Here is a 22,620-nt window from a genome sequence, read left to right on the forward strand (position 1 = left end):
ATTAAGAAATGTATTATTATTATTTTTGTGAATTGATTAAATTATAACATATATATATATATATATATATATATATTTAAAACTTTTGCTATGCAGGTGTATAATATTCACAAACCTATCAAACTAAGCAATTAAAATACATCGGTGAACCAAAGTTTGCATAATAACATTTTTTAGCAAATGTTTGCCGAGACAGTTTGCTAGCATCGCAAAGAATCATTTATCTTCCAATTTATCTTCCTGGGTTTTTTGCAAAAATGATTTATTTATGGCTAACTTTGAGGTAATTTCCGACAGTTTGACACAGGAGTCAGATTACAATATTTTTGCAAGAGTATTTTAATTACAACAGTCAACTGTACTAAGCCTTGCCAATTTTTTTAATACATCATCCTTTGAGCTTCAGACATAGGGAAAATCTTTATTGTTAGAGGTCAAAGATGGAATATCTCACACCTATAACCTACCCTTAATTGGAGTGGTTTCTAGAAATATTGTTGAAAGACCAACAAAGATGCTAATTCAAGCATGTCCTACTTTGCACCTCGCATTAGGTGCGTTTCTGCATTTATATGCGCGCACGTGATCACGTTCAGCTTCAAACTGTCTTTAAACAGCCCTACTTTGAAGAATGACTGGTCAAAGTTCCAAAACCTTGGCATTTCATCATCATGTTAATTAAACATCATTATGATACACCAATCGTTAACATAAATTCCCTGTACAGAAATTGTTGAATAATTAAAAAAATTCCTTTGAAAAGCATTTGATAAATTAGCCTCTGGTGTTGCTAATGTCCAATCCATATTTTACATCTCACTGATAAAAAAAGAACAGTCAGCGCAACTACTAATTGAGGTTTAATTAGTATGTTAATGTATGCACGGTGTCGGCGATGAGTAAGAATGAGAAGAGAGCCGAGAATGATGAGGAGGAGAGAGGTACGAGGTGGCGTCGCAACATGCCTTTCCTCCATCTCTCTTTCTTTCTGCCTCTGTCAGTCTGCGGTTTTCTCGCTCGACCACAAGGGCCACTCCAAACACCTTTGCTTTCAGATCCAATCACGCTCTCGCCGTCTTCAACAGTTAATAGATTAATGAATACTAATGTAAATCAACCAGCAGGGCCCGTAAGCAAGCGGAAGCTAGCATATGGAGATTTCTCAATTCCCAAATGGAGACCTTTTATATTCAAGGGTCCTGATAGTTGGCGTAATCAATGACGGCATCTAAGTGGTACTCTTTCTCTCTCTTCATCTCTCCCTCCCTCGCTCACTGTGCTCTTTGCAAAGGGCAAAGGACCAGAGCGAGAGAATCATGCATCTTTGGGAATAAAAATTAATAAAATCATAGGATGTCAAAGAGTGCTGGAAAAATGGTGCCCGCTAATGGATTTTCAAACGAAAACAGCTTTTATGCAATCAATCTTTTGGTGCGGGGACCAATTATTTAAGTAATTGTTCATTGCAAATGCTACATGAATTTGCCCATTTGACGTCATTTCAAGTAAACATCTTTTTCTGTCATAACGGCTGTGAGAGGTCTCTCATTAACTCCTTAGTGCCCGGGCCTCTCGCTGCCTGCTACAAAATAAATCATTCAGCTGCTTTTAATATAATCCACTCGCTTTATATCACATCAGCAACTCGGTCTGGAATGTTTAACCTGCCTTTATTGTTTTTCATCGGGAAAAAGTGACAGTGGGGCTAGAATCTCTCAACTTCTGTTCACCTTAATACTGCTTTGTTTATAGGCTGTGATTAACATCACGAAAACCTATTTTAAGACATAAACCGCAAACCGTATCATTCTGAATATACTGATACCCCTTGTTAGCATGCGTTGACCTTAGTGTCTTGTTAGTGAACGCTCTCTGTAATGAGTATTAAGGTTCCCAGCTATTCAGTGACGTATTTATAGGTGGCTCCAATTAACAGACTTGTATGTCAGGTATTGTCTGCTGAAATGCATGAGCTTCACTACTATACATTACAGTAACTGTGTTTCTAACACAAAGAATATTGTGTGTTTGTGCATGTGTGTTTTGTTTTGTTCCCTTTTTTTGTCTGCGCTCAGCTGCTGTCAGCCTCCAAGGTAACCTTACGTTTAACTGTTGTGCGGAGGTGGCTTTGCCAGATGTTCCTGTTTTGATGAGAAGGGAGGATGAAGAAACAGCTGTCTGTACAGTTAAGGGGAAAAAAAGAGAGAAAACCTGTGCTTTTACTTTCTATAAGTTCTCCGATGCAAAGCGTACCTCATTCTGCAGAAAATCTAACATTATGTAGATCACTGCTATGGTAACACTACCTGTTGGATCATGTACATGTTTGATTGTATGCATATTATGTAGCTGGCCAATGGAGTAGCAGTTATTACGACGTCATTATATATTTTGCTTGAACTTGCTAGCGCCTTATAGAAAATCAGTTTGGAGTGAAGGTCATGTTTATGGTAATTAATATTAATGAGAAAAGCTGATACATTTGAGATCATTACGACACCGCTGCAACTGCCAACTATTTTGTATATCATTGATATTTCACAACTAAGTGTTATGTGGTATTGGTTTTATGTAACCCTAACAATAAACAAGTTGTTAGTATTGGTTAATTAAAATTTTAGACAAAATATCGCCAATTACTAGTGACAGAAAGGTCAGATCCTAAGTAAAATCAACAAATCTTTATTCAAGTGGTTTCAATACTTTCATTAGTTTTAAACTAAAGTTAATTTAAGGTAAATTAAAATGTTACGTTTTCAATAGTCAGTAGTAAAAACAATTCACTCTTTAAGGCGTATAAAAAAAAATCATTCACTAGCTGTCTACTTTGTCTTTTTTAGTTTTGACAACAAAAATACTTCCAAACGAAGAAGAATTAAATGTTGTATGTCTCTGTGCAACACACGTTAGTAGTGATTGTTTTGTTCCTTAAAGGGTTAGTTCCCTTCCAGAATACAAATTTCCAAATAATTGACTCACCCCCATGTCATCCAAGATGCTCATGTCTTTCTTTCTTAAGTCGCAGAAATTAAGGTTTTTGAGGAAAACATTCCAGCCAAGGAATAAGGGTCGTATCTAGTGAAACGACTGGTCATTATATAATATATATGTATGTATATATGTATGTGTATGTATATATATATATATATATATATATATATATATATATATATATATATATATATATACTTTTTAACCACAAATGCTTGTCTTGCACTAGCTTTGTGATGGGCGCCCACGACTTCACGCCTTATGTAATCAAGTTGGAAAGTTCACACGGTTGTTTTTCAGTTCAAAAAGGTAGGGTAAGGGTCTCAGTTTCTCCTTCGACTTCAAAATCGTTCAACATCACTGTTTTACCTTTTTTTGTAAAGGTTGTTTGACTTTCTTTAACATTCGCTATGATTTGTTGTTTAAAAAATATATATATTTATTTTATTATTAGAAAATGACAGATCATTTCACTAAATTAGACCCTTATTCCTTGACTGTGTTCGCATAGAGCCCTTTGAAGCTGCATTGAAACTGCAGTTTGGACATTCAACCCATTAGGTTCCATTCATGTCCACTATATGGAGAACAATTCTGAAATGTTTTCCCCAAAAACCATAATTTCTTTTCAACTATTTTTGAACAAAATTGCTTAACAAATCAATCACTTACTCATAAAGATAAAGTGGCTGCATCTGAAATCACATATTTGTATAGTAGGCAACAGTTAAAAGAGCAGTATGTCTGAATTTACAGTATTAAAGGTTGTATCAGCGATTTCAAGCCTGAAACATAAAGTGTCACATTCAGTTGATCTTTCTTCACGATCCGCTCGCTGCCTGCCCCATAAATCGGCTGTAAAAAAAAAACGCGTCTCTCTGGTCAGCCTAGGGTCCGAGATATGCCAAAAAAACAATCAGTGCTACCAACCTTTCCACAGAAAAACAAACAGTGTTCCAACCAATCAGCGTCAGGGGGTTGGTGTTGTGGACTTTCCTACTGGTGCAGGGATGTGAGGGAGGCGGAGCGAAAGTCCACAACACCAACACCCTGACGCTGATTGGTTGGAACACTGTTTGTTTTTCTGTGGAAAGGTTGATATCACCAATTGTTTTTCTTTTTTTGGCATATCTCGGACCCTAGGCTGACCAGAGAGACGCTTTTTTTTTTTTTACAGCTGATTTATGGGGCGGGCAGCGAGCGGATCGTGAAGAAAGATCAGCTGAATGTGACACTTTATGTTTCAGCCTAGAATCGCTGATACAGCCTTTAATAAAACAGTAGGCTAAAAGAACCCAGATAACCTACTACTTCTGGTGAGATTATTAGATGTGAATCCAATGGACAGTTTACTAGTGATGGCCGCATTCGAAGCACTGCTTCATGAAGGTTCGATACTTTTGCGGATCATTTGTTTCAAAACATTGGTTCGAAGCGGGTATCAAACTCCCAAAGTCACGTGATTTCAGTAAACTAGTCTTCATTATGTCATAACGGTTTCGAAAACTGTAAACTCGTGAATCGTGCAAGTTCATTGAGATTGAACGCCAGTGGTGAGCCATTGAACCAACGTCAATGGTTTTTACCTGATCTCGGATCAGTTTCATCGATTTGTAGACATTTTTAACAAGAAATAAAACAAACAAAACATTCATAATGCTTATTTATTTACATAACTTCAATTGCATTAAATATATTATACTTTCAAGAAAGCATTGAGTTTGTAAGACCATTTTATTTATTAGTTTTTGTTGCATTTACAGTTTTGACCAAAGCAATATTTTGTTTGTTTGTTTTATTTAAAGTTTGACATGACAGGATATTGCAGCACAAAACCCTGAAATGTGTCAAACATACACATACTCCAAAAACAGTCATTACTTAATAAAAATAAATAATAAAAAATAGCTAAAATACAAGCAAATAAGATGGCATATACATATATATAAATAACACAGAATCACAGAAAAGGTAGCCTAATCATAGACCTGTAAGTTATCTATACACTAATTTCAGAGCACGGGGAATAAAAGAAAGTTCATGACGTTTAATCATACAACTAAATAATCTATCTGTGCATTTCCTAACAACTTTAAGTTAAAATTGTTTAAAAAGCTAAAAAAGGCCAGACTGCCAAGCAGTTCAACATTCATGCGGCTGCCCTTAGAAGCGCCACCTAGATCCTCCTTTTCATGTAATGCAAAGTTTTTGCAAAGCAATTGGTTCAATTGATTCAAAGCTTCAAAAAGGTTAGTTTCTCCCATCACTACAGTTTACTCTCTCATAAGGCCATGGGAGAAGATTTGTGAATAGCACTGAAGCAACTCAACTGATGCTAGTAGACAACATGACAGATGTAGTATTTCATTTTGTCGCTGTCATACATATAACATACTTTTTAACAGCCACAAATTACTTACTTGTTCAAAAGAAGTTCCTACTCAGAGAGTATGCACTTTTAGATGCCAGTCACTTATTTCATTCCTGAATGGATCAGTGTTTTTGAATGAACCGGTTGAATGGATGATTCAATGACTCACTCATAAAAGTCACAGTCACTTGGTTCTATCCTTAATGAATTAGTGTTCATTGAAGCCAGTAGGTGTTGGCAAATTACTGTCTTTGGGGGACTCACAATTATACTAAGTTATGCTAGTGGTGTTAAGTATGGTTAAGTATACTTTCCAGGTACAGATTTCTGTAATCCAGTGGTGTGAAAAACTGTTGGCCCCCTTAATGATTTTTTTGCATGTTTGTCACACATTAATGTTTCAGATCATCAAACAAATTTAAATATTAATCATCAAAGATAACACAAGTAAACACATCATGCCGTTTTTAATGAAGGTGTTTTTTTATGAAGGAGAAACAAAAATCCAAACCTACATGGCCCTGTGTGAAAAATTGTTTAAAACAACCCCCCGTTAAAACAACTGTGGTTTATCACACAGTTTCTCTAGCCACACCCAGGCCTGATTACTGCCACACCTGTTCCCAGTCAACAAATCACTTAAATAGGACCTGCCTGACAAAGTGAAGTAGACCAAAAGATCCTCAAAAGCTACACGTCATGTTGAGATCCAAAGAAATTCAGGAACAAATGAGAAAGAAAGTAATTGAAATCTATCTGTCTGGAAAAGGTTATAAAGCCATTTCTAAAGCTTTGGTACTCCAGCGAACCACAGTGAGAGCCATTATCCACAAATGGCGAAAACATGGAACAGTGGTGAACCTTCCCAGGAGTGGCCGGCCAACCAAAATTACCCCAAGAGCGCAGCGACGACTCATCCAAGAGGTCACAAAAGACCCCACAACAACATCTAAAGAACTGCAGGCCTCTCTTGCCTCAGTTAAGGTTAGTGTTATGACTCCACAATAAGAAAGAGACTGAGCAAAAATGGACTGCATGGCACAGTTCAAAGACGAAAACCGCTGCTGACCAAAAAGAACATAAAGGCTCGTCTCAGTTTTGCCAGAAAACATCTTGATGATCCCCAAGACTTTTGGGAAAATACTCTGTGGACTGACGAGACAAAAGTTGAACTTTTTGGAAGGTGTGTGTCCAATTACATCTGGCGAAAAAAATAACACAGCATTTCAAAAAAAAGAACATCATACCAACAGTAAAATGTGGTGGTGGTAGTGTGATGGTCTGGGGCTGTTTTGCTGCTTCTGGATCTGGAAGACTTGCTGTGATAAATGAAACCATGAATTCTGCTGTTTACCAAAAAATCCTGAAGGACAATGTCTGTCCATCTTTTCGTGACCTCAAGCTGAAGCGAACTTGGGTTCTGCAGCAGGACAATGATCCAAAACACACCAGCAAATCCACCTCTGAATGGCTGAAGAAAAACAAAATGAAGATTTTGGAGTGGCCTAGTCAAAGTCCTGACCTGAATCCTATTGAGATGCTGTGGCATGACCTTAAAAAGGTGGTTCATGCTCGAAAACCCTCTAATGTGGCTGAATTACAACAATTCTGCCAAGATAAGTGGTCCAAAATTCCTCCACAGTGCTGTAACAGACTCATTGCAAGTTATCGCAAACGCTTGATTGCAGTTATTGCTGCTAAGGGTGGCCAAACCAGTTAAGTTTAGAGGGTAAACACTTTTTCCACACAGGGCCATGCAGGTTTGGATTTAGTTTTCCCTTCATTATAAAAACTTCATTCAAAAACTGCATGTTGTGTTTACTTGTGTTATATTTGATTAATATTTAAATTAGTTTGATGATCTGAAACATTAAAGTGTGACAAACATGCAAAAAAATCAGAAAGGGGGCCAACACTTTTTCACACCACTGTATTTCCCTTGAAGATGGAACCCACAATGGCCAAGTCCAGCTAATCCAACTAAATCCAACTAATAGCTGTTGATCGAATGCAAAAAGCTTATGGTTTTATGTCCAAGGGGCCGTTTCTATGGCAACCCGCACAAACCGCGAAAGAGATAAGGGGCCAGAAACGGGGCCCCGTGGGAGTCGTTAGGCATCTGTCTCCCACCACACCCCTTTCTCCATCCCCTCTCCCTTCAGACCTCAGCTGGGGAGGAGCAACCACGCAGACAACACTTAGCTAACAAATTGCGGCGTGTCTCCCTCTCTACCGCGGCCATCACCTTCCTACTGGGTTAATCAAACATTCACTCCCCAGCTCCCTTACAGCTCGCCGACCAGGAAGCGAGCGCGGACGGGTTGCCACTCCATCCCGCCATCAGAATTTGGGACTGACGGACACTTTTAGCCAGGAAAAGCCCCGTCAATTGTCCTGCTCCATTACAGTCACACCGTCTCAGTCAAGCTCCATTGCTCATGGAGTTAGACCTCCACAGCATAATTCCCCCATGAAGTGCGTCGCGTAACACGTCGGAGGGCAGGCGAGAGGCAAGGTTCATCAGAGCGCTGTGATTAGACATTTGCAGGTATCTGCAAGGGGCACTCATGCTCCACTGGGTCTCAATGCACCTTCCCTTCTCAATATGTTCCAATCAAGACGCTTTTCTATTCTGCCTTTCTGAAAAGCGGACAGATAAGAGCGAAACCCGTGTGTGTTCCCCGCGTGAACGATTCCATTTAACTAATGCAATGACGAGCAACAAAAGATCAAGTGTCCTGAGCAGTGGTAAAAATAGGCTTGTTGAAATGGATGATGATGACCATTCAAAGGCCGCTATCTTCCATTGCTGTCATACAGGAGCGTGTAGAGAGTAGTTTTTCATTAACTCTGACAAGCCTTTTTATGTGTATCCTCATTAAAGGGAGTATGGATTCATTACCAGGCTTGTCTTTTTGATGAAAGTCGACCACCCATTGTTCTTAACGTCTACGCTACGGAGACGTGGCTCCCGTGTCTCGGTGCAAGTGAATAAAAAAATTAATTCCTCCCCCCACCCCCCTTTTCATTAAAAGATGTAACTCGGATCATTTTATTTTCCCGGCGCTTTTCAAGTTTAAATTAGTCTGAATCTTGGTCCAGTGCTCTATGTAGACGCCATTAGGGTGTTTGTAGCGAAGCGCTGTCTGTGCACTTTACCCATCAAGATTGAATTATTCCTGCAGATTCGCCATTGTTGAGGCTTGACAGTTGACGTATGGTTTGATTCCGCCGACTGATATTCCTCTGTGCAATTAAAAGTTTTTTTTTCCCCTTTCTAATGCAGACAATGCATTATTTGTTTTGCTGTTTATTAAAGTCTTACACATTTTAATTAGCTGTCATGCTAGTCTCTCAGGTTGTTCACTGTACAGTGAGAATTAGTTTCTATTTAATGATCAGGACTTCATGGCTGTGTGGTTTATAAGGAACATCAGTAAGTCATTTTTAATTGAGATGAGGCAATACTGTAGTCGCTGTAAACAAGTAATGAACTGTAGCATGTCATCCTTGGAAATTTGAAAAGGCAAGCTAATTTCTCAAGACAGATTATGAATGATTTAAATCTCCTCGTTGCCTCTGAACACCTTCGCAAAAAATGTGGTCAATGTCCTAAAAAAGATGCTGGGTAAATTGCTACAAGTACAGTTTAATTGAAAATAGTGAAACATGAGAGAGCTGGAGTATTTCAGGATATAATTAAAACTGCGATCATGAGTTTTAAAGAGCAGCTTACAACGCTCTAAGAAAATAAAAAAAGACAGCTTTACTGTGGAGATTATTCTACTTGGTTTGGAGCAAGCCCTGTTTCCCAGTTAAATTACAATTTACAGAGAAAAGTTAATCATTTCATAATTAGATATATTATTTTTTTAATTATGAAAGAAAAAGAAAATTGTTGGAATGGGATTATTTAGTAGGGCATTTCAAAATTGTCCTGATCAATAGATTTAAGTAAAATAATGAATTATTGCACTTGTAACAATGTTTAAAATATTGCAAATTTAAATAGGTAATAAGAATACCTGAAATTATCATACATATTTTAAAAACTGAATATAAATATGAATAGGTTTTGAAGGATGTACAAAGTGGACCTGTATTATTACCAGTTACATTGGAGACCATAGAATATGCGACCCTTGACCACAAAACTAGTCATAAGTAGCACGGGGGTATATTTCTATCAATTTGTACAATACATTGTATGGGTCAAAATCAAATTTTCTTTTATGCCAAAAATTATTAGGATATTAAGTAAAGGTCTTGTTCCATAATTTGGACAACTTTAAAGGTTTCCAGATTCCAGATTTTCAAATAGTTGTATCTTGGCCAAATAAAAGAAAAGAAAGAAACAAGAAAAAAATAAATAAATGTGTTGATGTATTGCAGGTTACAATGAACTGATTTGTATACAAACACTTAAATTACGCTTATTGACGTTTTTATAATAAGTTGCAATTACATAATTAATTTTCTACTCCAATTTGTTTTTTGAAATATAGACATTTAAATAGTGGATGTCACAAAAACTTAATGTATTTATTCAAACATACATTATAATTTTTGCAGTTTTTCAATGTTTAATGTATATGTTATATGGTGCATATATTTATGGTGCTCTCCTTTAAAGTTTTTCCTTTAAAGTTTTTCTAGCTGACTAACGAATTTATGATCTCCAAATATGTTTTATTTTTCTGAGGTAAATGTGATGCTATGTAACATTGTTTACAAGCTTGTTATATTGGCTTTCCGCAGTTGAAACACTAATTGAGTGATTACGTGAGACAGGATATGGATTTCGGTAAGTTGTACTCTTTCTTTTAACATACCTTTGGATGTTTATTGTCATTTTCATTAAAAAATGTATATGATAATTAAAAATAGTGTGTATATTTTATTTAGCAAATTGTGGTTCAGTGTTGTATAGAAAATACTGAGAACTTTTCAATGACAAAACCAAGATATGTGTTTTACTCTTCCTTTTTTTTTTTAAGAAAATTTAAGCAGTTTTGAGGCTTGAATTGAGAAACTGATTAAACTGAAAAATAGCTTATTTTAAGAGAACTAGCTCAATTTTGCTCTTTTATTTTGGCAGTGATTGTTAGTTCCCAGCATGCTTTGCATATGGCTGGATATAGAGTGTAAATATTGAAATAAAGTGCTACTTTGTGTTTTTGAGTAAAGGGAAACATCTATTAATGTTTAATGTCCAGCTATGTTTGACGTTTGTAAGCATTTTTGTTATGTTGAAGTTTCTATCATTACCATTGTGCAGACGAGAAGCTTATGGTTATGGATAACTGCATGTACTACTACTATGAGGTATGATGCCTTGTTCAATAAACAGTAGCTTTGCTAGTGCAGTAACAAGTTTTTTCCTACTTGAGCTGGCTGGCAATATACAGTCTTTTAATTGTACAAAATAACTCAAAGTAAAATACAAACAGGCCTTACTCAAAATCACAAACTTTTGAGGATTAACTTAAAATAAATGTGCACATTTTAACTAATAATATTAAATTAATTCTGTCATAGATAAAATAATTTAGGTAGGCTATTTAGGTAGATTTCATTAAAAAAAAACCAAGCCTTAAAAACTACTTAAAAAAATTATGTGTAATATTGTTGTTTTAACGTAGATAGCTTATACATTTTTTTTTACAATGTTTATTTCATGCTGAAATTGATATTAAAGTGGAGGAGATGGTCAGGTCATGTGCCGTTTCTCTTCAACTCTTAAATGCGCTAAAACGGCATTTATTGTTTGAATATTGTACTAAAATGGACAGAATTTGAAATCTGAGACTTTACTATAAAAAGCAACAAAGCACAAAGCTTATTGCGATTTGTTGGATGGGAATTGCGCTACAATGTTCCGTTCATTAACTGCAAACAGGCTAGACTATTTGATTCTTTTAGAATCAATATAATTTCATAAAAATAACAATCATTTAATATCAAGAAATTGATATTTTTTACCAGTGTGTGATTTGTCCTGTGACAGATGAGTATAGGCCAAGTTATATCCAATTCAGTCAAAACCCTTAGGATACATCCTACACACTTTATAATGTGTGTAAGACCTTTATAATATCATCTGACATGATATAATCCTTTAAAATATCATCTGACGTGATCACATTTCTCTGTCGTGGTTTAAAGTGACTATCTGCATATAACCAAGAGAATGGGCAATTTCTGAGTTATAGCCACAGTGCTCACTGGGTGATAAGTTAAAAACATTGCGGTGGTTTAAGAGCACATCCCTGACCACTACAGATAGATGGGGGGTCTGAAAGACAATAACAGATCCATCACATCCTCCTGCTGCTTTTTTCAGCCTCATTGGCTGTAGTGTGTACATAAACCCTGGTTGAAACGCGCTGTCCATCAAGAAAACGGCACATTATTTTCCTACGATGCACTCCTGCTAACACGCTTCCATTCATTTTCAAAATACCCTGTTTTTACGAGTCTCTGTCTGCCCTGAGAAAGCACAATGATTGTCCTGACAAAGACCTGCGGTTTTTACTGGATTATCATTATTTATTTTTAGACATCGGAAAGCATTTTATCTTGAGAGCAGCATAAAAGGAGGATGGCCTTAGTGATATTATGCCTTCATTAAAACACATTTCAGTAGGTTTAAGAAAGTTTTTCCTTTCTTTGCTTTAAGGTTGTAATACTAAAAATGATAAAATTGTACATGTTACTAGATAATTGATGCATAACATAGTCATTGACTTTTTTAACATGGATGTTTACCCAACCTTAACATTTTATTTTTTCAGCTTAAAAAAAAAATAATAATAATATTAATATACAATAGTAGCAATAGCCAAAAATACATTGTATGGGTAAAAACTGTTCTTTTATGCCAACAATCATTAGGATATTAAGCTAAGATAATGTTCCATGAATATATTTTGTAAAGTTTCTTCCATAAATATATCAAAACTTAATTTAGTATTATGCATTGCTAAAAACTTCATTTGGACAACTTTAAAGGCGATTTTCTCAATATTTGGATTCTTTTGCAGATTCCAGTATCTCGTCCAAATATTGTCCTATCCTAACAATGCATACATCAATCGGAAGATTTTTTATTCAGCTTTCAGGTGTTGTATAAATCTAAAAATAAATAAATTAATTAATCCTTACGACTGGTTTTGTGGTCCAGGGGCACATATAGACTAAAATATAGACTATAGAAAATCCCAAAAGAGATTGTTCAATGTATATATAGAGCTGGGTTTTTACACAAATTTCACGATTCAATTAGATTCTTAATTTTTGATTAGTAATGCATTGCTAAAAACTTAATTTGAAAAACTTTAAAGGCGAATTTCTCAGTATTTAGATTTTTTGCACCCTCAGATTCCAGATTTTCAAATAGTTGTATCTCGACCAAGTATAGTCCTAGTCTTACAAACCATACACACTTAAAAATAAAGGTGCTTCCATAGAAGAACCTTTTTTTTGTCTAAATGGTTCCATAAAGAACCTTTAACATCTGAAGAACCTTTCTGTTTCACAAAAGGTTCTTTGTGATGAAAGAAGATTCTTCAGATTATAAAAAGGTAAGAAAGAGATGGTTCTTTAAAGAACCTTTGAGGAACCTTCTTTGTGGAACTAAAAATGGTTCTTCTATGGCATCGCTATGAAGAACCTTTTAAAGCACCTTAATTTTTAAGAGTGTACATCAATGAAAAGCTTATTTATTCAGCTTTCAGATGATATATAAATCTCAGTTTCTAAAAAAAATTGACCCTTATGACTGGTTTTGTGGTCCAGGGTCACAAATAGTCACTCAGTTAATAATGCTAAATTAAAATAAGTATATTAAATGCAATCATTATCATACAAATTAATAATAACAGTAATATAAGAAGAAAAATAATGCAGTATATTAAGTATATTTAAAATGTTTCAGATGCAACTCACTGTCGGACATGCAAACTTTACAAAAAGTATTTTATGTCTACTGTAACTGCAGTAAATAAAAATGTACATTGTTTAGTAAGTTATATCATTCCATTGAGCTGGACAGTTTGGTTGATGTTAATCCATCACTGAATGACACAAAGTAAGAGAAAAAACAAAAGTATACATAAACCAAACTCTGCCCAACTCACACTGTGAATCACCACAATCTCTCTCTGTCTCTCTCACACAAACACACACATTCCCGAACCAAGGCTGTCTTACACCTCTCTAGTCCCCACCTAGCGGTTTAGGGGCCAGGCAGAGGCAGGCAGCCTTGTTTTAGAAACAGATGATAAATAAATCAAAGTGCACTAAGCACTGCTTCCACATGGCAATCGGCCTCCTTCATAGCGTCTGCACCTCATCAATCACGCCATTGTCTGCCTGAAAGGCGAGCCTTGTAAATGTCATCTCCACTCAAACCCAAGGAGAGGCGAATCAGAATGCACCCACTGAAGAGGGTCTCTCTCTCTCTCTCTCTCTCCATCTCTCTCTCTCTTGCTCTATCTCACACGTATTTTTTTTTTTTTAATTGAGTAGTGTAATTAAACTAAAAAACCTGGCTGGACTGCCTTTTGACAGGACGGATGAAGACCCCTTTTAATAGGGCTATGAAACATATTTGTTAAAAGGGATGAGGCAATATGTGGGCATATGATTGGTTGCCCTTATGTGTCAGAGTTTTCTTTTATGATTAAAACCCAATGAAACGGGGTCCTTGTATTCAATTACACAAAAACTTGAAAGAGATGCCAGTGCAAGAATGAAGCATAATTGTTTTTATTATATAATGGTAATCAAAAAAGATATTGTTGTATAGTAGATTGCAGCTTGTTCTCATTGATTATCAATACACTTTGAGCCTGTTTAACTACATTTGTGATTTTTTTTTCTTGTTCCAAGCCAATTAAGAAATGTCATTTGTATTGTGGATTTAAATAGGAAGACTAAAGCTGCGTTCTGATTTACAGGGTCTTCATGCGGCGTTCACTGCATCCTACGCACTGAGCGGGAAGCAAGTGTGCTTTACTTGACAAAATAGGACAAGAACTGACAGATTAGGAGTTTCAGGTATGATGACATAATATACCTGTATAAATATATATATATAAATAACAACTATATAATAAGTACTTTCAAAAGTTTGCTGTCAGTATTTTTTTTTCTTTTTCAAAGAAATTAATACTTCCATTCAGCAAGAATGCATTAAATTGATTAAAAGTGAAAGTAAATTTACATTGTTACAAAAGATGTCTATTTTAAAGTAATGCTGTTTTTTAAACATTCTATTCATCAGTGAATCATGAAAATATGGTTTAATGGTTTAGAAAAAATATAAAACTAAACAACAGTTTTTAACATTTGTAAAAGCCAAATCAGCATATCAGAATGATTTTTGAAGGATCATGCTGCTAAAAATTCAGCTTTACCATCACAGAAATAATAATAACTGTATACTACTACTACTACTACTACTACTACTACTACTACTACTACTAATAATAATAATAATAATTAATATTATTTTTTTTCTATATTCATGATCAAATAAATGCAGCCATGGTGAACACTTTTTTCAAAAACTTGTTTAAAGTGTATATAATTAACATATTAAAAAAAAATTAAATTAAATGCTTAAATGCTTTGCACCAAATCAGCAAATCAGCAATGATTTTTGAAGGATCATATGACACAAAAATTGGAGTAATTGCTACTAAAATTCAGCTTTACCATCACAGGAATAATAATAATAATTAAAATAATAATGATAATTTATAATATAAATATTATTATTATTATGTATATTTATTTATTTTACTATATGTTTAATCAAATAAATAATAATAATTATTATTATTATAATTTATAATATAAATATTTTATTTATTTATTTTACTATATTTTTGATCAAATAAATGCAGTTGTAGTGAGTACTTATTTCAAAAACATAAAAATATTTTGAAGTGCATATAATTAATGTAATAAAAAATATTAAATTAAATACTTAGCACCAAGTCAGCATGTTAGAATGATTTTTGAAAGATCATATGACACTGAAAATTGGAGTGATGGCTGTTAAAAATTTCCATTACAGGAATAATACTACTACTAGTAATAATTTATAATATAAATATTATTATTATTATTATTATTATTATTATTATTATTATTATTATTATTATTTATGTATTTATTTTACTTTTTGATCAAATAAATTAATAATAATAATAATCATTATTATTATTATATAAATATGTATGTATGTATATGTGTATGTATGTATGTATTTATGTATTTATTTATTTATTTATTTATTTATTTATTTTACTAGATTTTTTGATCAAATAAATGCAGCCTTGGTGAGCACTTCTTTTTTTAAACAAAATCTTGTGTATTTAATTAACTTATTAATAATAATAATAATAATTATAATAATTATATTAAATTAAAAACTTAGCACCAAATCAACATATTAGAATGAATTTGATGGATCATGTGACACTGAAAATGTGAGTAATGGCTGCTGAAAATTCAGCTTTACCATCACAGGAAAAATAATAATATTTATTAATACTATTATTGTTATTATTATTATTATTTTTATATATATAGTTTTCCGTTACATAAATGTAGCCTTGTGAGCACTTCTTTCAAAAACATAAAAATCTTGTGAAGTGTATATAATTAACATATTTTTACAAATCATTAAAATAATATTTAATTAAATACTCTAAATTTATTAGTAGTATTGCAGTGTTTAATATAAAAATACATTATTTTATTGTTAATACATTTAAATACCATGTTACATGCTTTAAACCTGAAACTTCCTAGAAACTGCACCACAGGTGAATTACACGAAATAAAAATCACTGAATAATGAGTACATTTCCTTCTCCACTTCCTGTAAAGTGATATATTACTGTACATTTGTTCCCTCTGCCATTTGCAGTGCCCTTCAGAATGAACGTTTTGCCTCCCTGTGATTTGAAATTCCACTTAAGATGAAACCCTGTGAAGCTGATTGGAACGTACCCTGAGATGATGTAGCATACAGATCATTAGAAGAAAAAAACAAGTCAGTTTCGTTAGCACACGTTTTCAGTTTCAGGTTTCATGGTGCATCGCCCTCCACGATTATCAACGTCCAGCTATTTTAATCCACAAACCCCATTACCCTTTCTGATGCGCCAATGTTGGGCTAGCATAAGCCACTCATCGGTGCTGCTCGTCGGCGGGCGACCCTCTAGAGATATGAACTCTGAGACCCCTCACGGCGGATCAATAGGACAGGGGTGCCGAAATAAATCATGATGTTCAACTGCTGTCTGTCAAACAGCCGCATCCACGCACACACAGACAGCACTCAGTTTTATGGCAGTGCTCAGTGTTATTGCAATCTTTTGATAGCTGCAGCTAATTTATCTGATTGCCAGAACACCTCGCACTTTCCACCTCTCACGCCTGTGATGCAAAAGTCTGCTAAACCGGAGCAAGAAGCGCTTAAAGTGATTTACGGAGTCTGTCAATAACACCGGTGCTCATCATAGCCTGTTGTGAATATGGAAGCCATCTTTACATTTCAGAATAATAACGTGTCCATAGGGAACACGGAAAAAACAATGGTAGATATCCATCAGGAGCTGGCTTTTTTTTCCACTCCGGATCACTTGATGGTTTCTTTGCACGGGCTCCAGACATGAAATAAAAGGCAGGCGAACGATACGCCGCTGCTAGCAGCAGGGCAGACCCCATCAAAAGCAAGAGTGGCACACACACTGAATGAACACGTCAGCTACCTTTTGGCTTTTTTAAATGAAACGGCATAAAGGGCTCCCCTGCCACTCCGCTGCGCTGGCAGCCGCCACCAATTGCGTTGGAAAATCTATTTTGGAGTGAGCGGCCCCCCCTCCTTTTCCACCCCGGTCCCCTTCTTCTTCCCTTCAAATCAAAAGGAAGAAAAGAGTGACTGCTGGACTGACATCAATCAAAGCCGGGGACGCGCTGGCAGCCAGGAACAGAGGAGGACGGGGTCCAGAGTTCACAGGTTAAAGCAGGCGATGGAGGGAGGAGGGAAGAAACAAGGGGAGGGGGCGACGGAGGGAAATCGGCCAGCTTGTGCCTGACTTCCGATATCTCCACATTGTAAAAAGTGCTGAGGAGAGAGAGAGTGAGAGAGAGAGAGAGAGGGAGGTAGCCCCTCCTGTATTCGCCTGCCCTCATTAATCTTCATGCCATCTTCTTTACCTAGTCATGTAGAACGGCTCGATAGAGGGCCGTATAATGGGGAAGGCCCGATGCCAATTACTAGGTTAACATAGTGTTCAGCCCCACTGCAACAAAGGAATGAGATCTTGGAGGATATCTGGGGTGCAGGGGAGCAATGCATAGCATTATGAAAGAAAAAAAAAGAAGAAGAGGGAGAGGTTGACAGAAAATAGGACGTTACCTTACATTTTTTGTGATAACTAAACAATACAATCGTCGTTGTCGTTCTTCATTCATTCTTTTGGTTTCCCGTTAAAGGAGAGGCGTATTTGTCAAGGTTAAATGCCATTATGTAAATCATTTATATACAGTCAAACCAAAATTTATTTAGACACCTTTAAGATTTCTTGCATTATCACTTTTTATTCGCTTTAGTTTAGAAAATGGTAATAAAATATGATAAAAACTCAGAGAACAAATTCATCTTGATAATGTTAGATAACTGTGATAGAAAGGTGTTTAATGGTTTACAATCAACCAAAAATTATTCAGACAACTGTTAGTATGACAATATTTACATAACTAACAATACTTTGTTGAGCAGTTACCAAGCAATGCTTAATTTTGTTCAGTCTGTGGTGTAAAAAGGTCACATTAGCAATTAAAGAAATAAAAATACACTAGCAAAACATGGTCAGGTCAAAGTGTCTGAATAATTCTTGGTCCCAAATGTTTATCAGTTTTACTGGTAGTCCACTTTATGAAGAATTTTTGGGGATAATATGTCACTGTTTACTTTATTTTGCTATCCTCACTTACATAAATGAACTATTGTGTCCGGCACCCACTAGTAAAAAAAATTCAAAAATTATATCTGGGGTGAAGAATTTTTGATTTGATGGTATATAATAAAGAACTAAATATTACTCTGTCTAATGCATCCCGACACATGGTAGAAAAAATGGTAGACAAAAAAAAAAAAAAAAACGCTGAAAGGATTTTATTGCATTTTTAATGTACAGAACACTTCCATAATTCTGTGGTCAGTATGATTTTATGTTTTCAAAAAAGCCTCTTTTGCTCAAGTCTACATTTATTTGATTCAAAAATACTGTAAAAACAGTAATATTGTGAAACATTATTACAATTTAAAATAACTGTTTTCTATTTTAATGTATTTTAAAATGTAGTTTATTCCTGTGATGGCAAATCTAGATTTCAGTGTCACATGATCCTTCAGAAATCAATCTTATATGCTGATTTGGTGCTTATTATCAACATTAAAAACTATTGTACTGCTTCATATTTTTGTGGATTTTTTGTGGATATTCGAAAAGAATGTTTAAAATAACAGCTTTCATTTAAATTTTTTTTTTTATCAATTTAATAGATCCTTACTGAATAACAGTGTTGTTTATTTCTTTATTTTTTAATCATCTTTCTGACCCCAATCTGTAAAAAAAATTCTGCTGTAAAATAATGGTAAGATACTGGCAGTTGTATAAGTTGCATGGGTATATGTGTAGCAATAGCCAATAATACATTGTATGGGTCAAAATTATACATTTTTCTTTTATGCCAAAAATCATTAGGATATTAAGTAAAGATCAGGATCCATGAAGATATTCTGTAAATTTCCTACCGTAAATATATCAAAACTTTTTAAACTCTTTTTGCTTAGTAATATGCATTGCTAAGAACTTCATTTGGACAACTTTAAAGGTGATTTCTCAATATTTCGATTTTTTTTTGCACCCTCAGATTACAGATTTTCAAATAGTTGTATCTCGGCCAAATATTGTCCTGTCCTGACATCAATTGAAAGCTTTTTTATTCATACTAGTATTTACACAGTGTTCATACTGTAAACGTATTTTATTCGAGTCTACTAAAAAAGGAACATTTCTTAATATGAAATGGCAAACGCTTAATGTGTAATAGTGAAATAATCAAAACATGGCTTTTACTCAAAGCTTTGCAGTTTGTAATTAACTAACAATAGCACACATGTACTAAAGTACTTAGTGAAAAGATCATCACTGTATGAGCAATTCCACAGTTACTGCCTTTAAATAGAGCAACATGCAACAAAACATCAGTGCAGTGTAAATATATCTTTTAATGTTACATCATTCAATACAATTCATTTGCAGATGGCTAGTTGACATATTATTTTTTCCAGGTCAATAAATGTATAAGATTCAGTATATGTTTTAGGTTATGTAACTATAAATGCTCCTATGTTGTGATAAATTAATTTGAAAAGTTTGTCTCTTTTTCATCTCCTCTCATCATTTGACTTGAGGGATTTTGCAGACTGATCCTCTTGTAATGAGTGCTGTCAGATACAGGGCTGTTGTAAAGTGCAGTAATTTAATTCCAGGTGATTAAAATAGGTCTGGCTCAGACTGGCCAGACCCGTGGGCCTGGGGTTTTGTTTAGGGACAAGCTTTATATTAAATGCCCGCCCTATAAGAGAAATGTCACACCATCACTGTGCAGATGCTTTGGGAAAGACACAGTGAGTGTTGATTCAGTACTTATTGTATTCACTACAAAGTAGCATTTGTGTAATGCACCTGTGCTGTTTCTCTCTCTCTCTCTTTCAGTCTCTGTGTGCTTTAGTTTTGATGTTGAGGAGCATGACAAGGGCCAATAGGACATCTCTACCTGCTGACGTCACGTCAAAATCCCGCTGTCCTTCAGTGTTGTTGGCCTCAGCGGCTCAGTAGGTGCTGCTCTTGCATTACACATGCAAACAAATTGCATTTATTCACTACAGCTAATAGCTTCTCTCCAGCAAGTTATAAAACACGATTTGAAAGAAACCATGATAATTTTTTTCATGATTGTTTGATGAAACGTGATGTTAACAGTAAAGAACTATTTATTTAAAATAGAAATCTAGTGTTTTAAATAAATGTATTTACTGTCACTTTTTGATCAATGCATCCAAGCTGAAAAAAAAAAACCTGGACTGGAAGTGTGTATATATACAGTTGAAAAAGTTTACATACACCTTGCAGAATCTGCAAAATGTTAATAATTTTAGCAAAATAAGAAGGATTATACAAAATGCATGTTTTTTTTTTTTATTTACTACTGACCTGAATAAGAAATGTCACATGAAAGACGTTTACATATAGTCCACAAGAAAAAATAATAGTTGAATTTATAAAAAAATTCCCTGTTCAAAAGTTTACATACACTTGATTCTTAATACTGTGTTTTTACCTGAATTTTTTTATTGATAGTTGTTCATGAGTCCTTTGTTTGTCCTGAACAGTTAAACTGCCCACTGTTCTTCAGAAAAGTCCCTCAGGTCCCACAAATTCTTTGTTTTTCAGCATTTTTGTGTATTTGAACCCTTTCCAACAATGACTGTATGATTTTGAAGTCCATCTTTTCACACTGAGGACAACTGAGGGACTCATATGCAACTATTATAGAAGGTTCAAACACTCACTGATGCTCCAGAAGGAAAAACAATGCATTAAGATCCAGGGGTGAAAACTTTTGAACAGAATGAAGATGTGTACATTTTTCTTATTTTGCCTACATGTCATCTTTTTTCATTTAGTACTGCCGTTCAGAAGCTACAGAGGATACTTTTCCAGAAGACAAAATAAGTTAAATTTACCAATTTCAAAAGTTTTCACCCCCTGGCTCTTAATGCATCGTGATTCCTTCTGAAGCATCAGTGAGCGTTTGAACCTTTTGTAATAGTTGCATATGAGTCCCTGAGTCCCTCAGTGTGAAAAAAATGGATCTCAAAATCATACAGTCATTGTTGGAGAGGGTTTAAATACACAAAAATGCTAAAAAACTTATTTCTGAAGAACAGCGGCAGTTTAACTGTTCAGGACAAACCAGGGACTCATGAACAACTATCACTAAACAAACAAACAAAAAATAAAAACATCTGTGGATCATTCAGCTTACAACACAGTATTAAGAATCAAGTGTATGAAAACTTATGAATGGGGTCATTCTTATAAATTCAGCTATTATTTTCTCTTGTGAACTATATGTAAATGTCTTTTATGTGAAATATCTTATTCATAAAAAACAACATGCATTTTGTATGAGCCATCTTAATTTGGTAAAATAATTAACATTTGGCAGATTCTGCAAGGTGTATGTAAACTTTTGACTTCAACTGTATATGTCTTAACATCCTCATGTGCAACAAAATAATATACACATTTCATTTACTCTCTCCAGACAAAGATCAGGCAATAATAAGCTCTTGACAGGAGGAGACGGTGTGAGGAAACAGCTTTACATTCAGTGGCTTGTGAGCGGGGTTGGCAGATAAGCAGCATTTTTGTCTGAAATGATAAGGCTAGGAAAGCAAACATATTACAGGGCTCAATTTTCTGTATCTATCGCTTCCCAATACCCCATGTCCAATAATTCATTCATTTGTAGCGTGTGAGGATGCCGCCTCCATCCGTACATACATCGCACTGATAAGAGATCTGGAGACAGAATTGGTAATACAGAGTGAATGGGACACTCTTTGAGCTGATTAAATGAATCTGACTCTCTGCCTGGATACAAGTAGTGGCGGCCTAAAAGAGGGAGAAAGAAGGACAGAGGATGATTTTGGTGATATGCACAATTTCATACGACATGTGGCAACTGCGGTAGAGAGCTGTTAGAGACAGGCCGCCCCTCTCTGACCTCTGTGTCATAGATAACGGGGACTCTCACAATAGCCAAACGCATCATTACAGACTTGAATAGCATAATGATTGATCTATATTGGGGTGATGGCTTTGACGGTTACATTTTGAGCCAAGGATGTCAAGAGAAGATATATACGAAGCAAACATTTGATTAAAACATAAGCTGAATTGAATAAGTCTTATTGTGATAAGATCCGTCATTATGCTTTCTTAATATAATGGTTTAATATAATTTCAAATGCTGTATTTGCACCCTTGAAGGACACCATAGATGTTAACATTAGGGTTGATCCAGAGGAAAATGAGCAACTGAATCCCTCCTAATCTCATTGTATATAAGTGCAAAATATTCCTTTATATATACGGTCA

General features: G+C 35.0%; 1 pseudogene; it reads left to right on the plus strand.

Annotated features, from left to right (window-relative positions):
• The first annotated feature begins 895 nt into the window (after positions 1–895).
• Positions 896–22,620, plus strand: part of LOC141287668 (NADH-ubiquinone oxidoreductase chain 1-like) — a 32,047-nt pseudogene continuing 10,322 nt past the window's right edge.

The sequence above is a fragment of the Garra rufa genome, chromosome 15 (genome assembly GCF_049309525.1).
Source record: "Garra rufa chromosome 15, GarRuf1.0, whole genome shotgun sequence".
In the NCBI taxonomy this organism is placed as follows: Eukaryota; Metazoa; Chordata; class Actinopteri; order Cypriniformes; family Cyprinidae; genus Garra; species Garra rufa.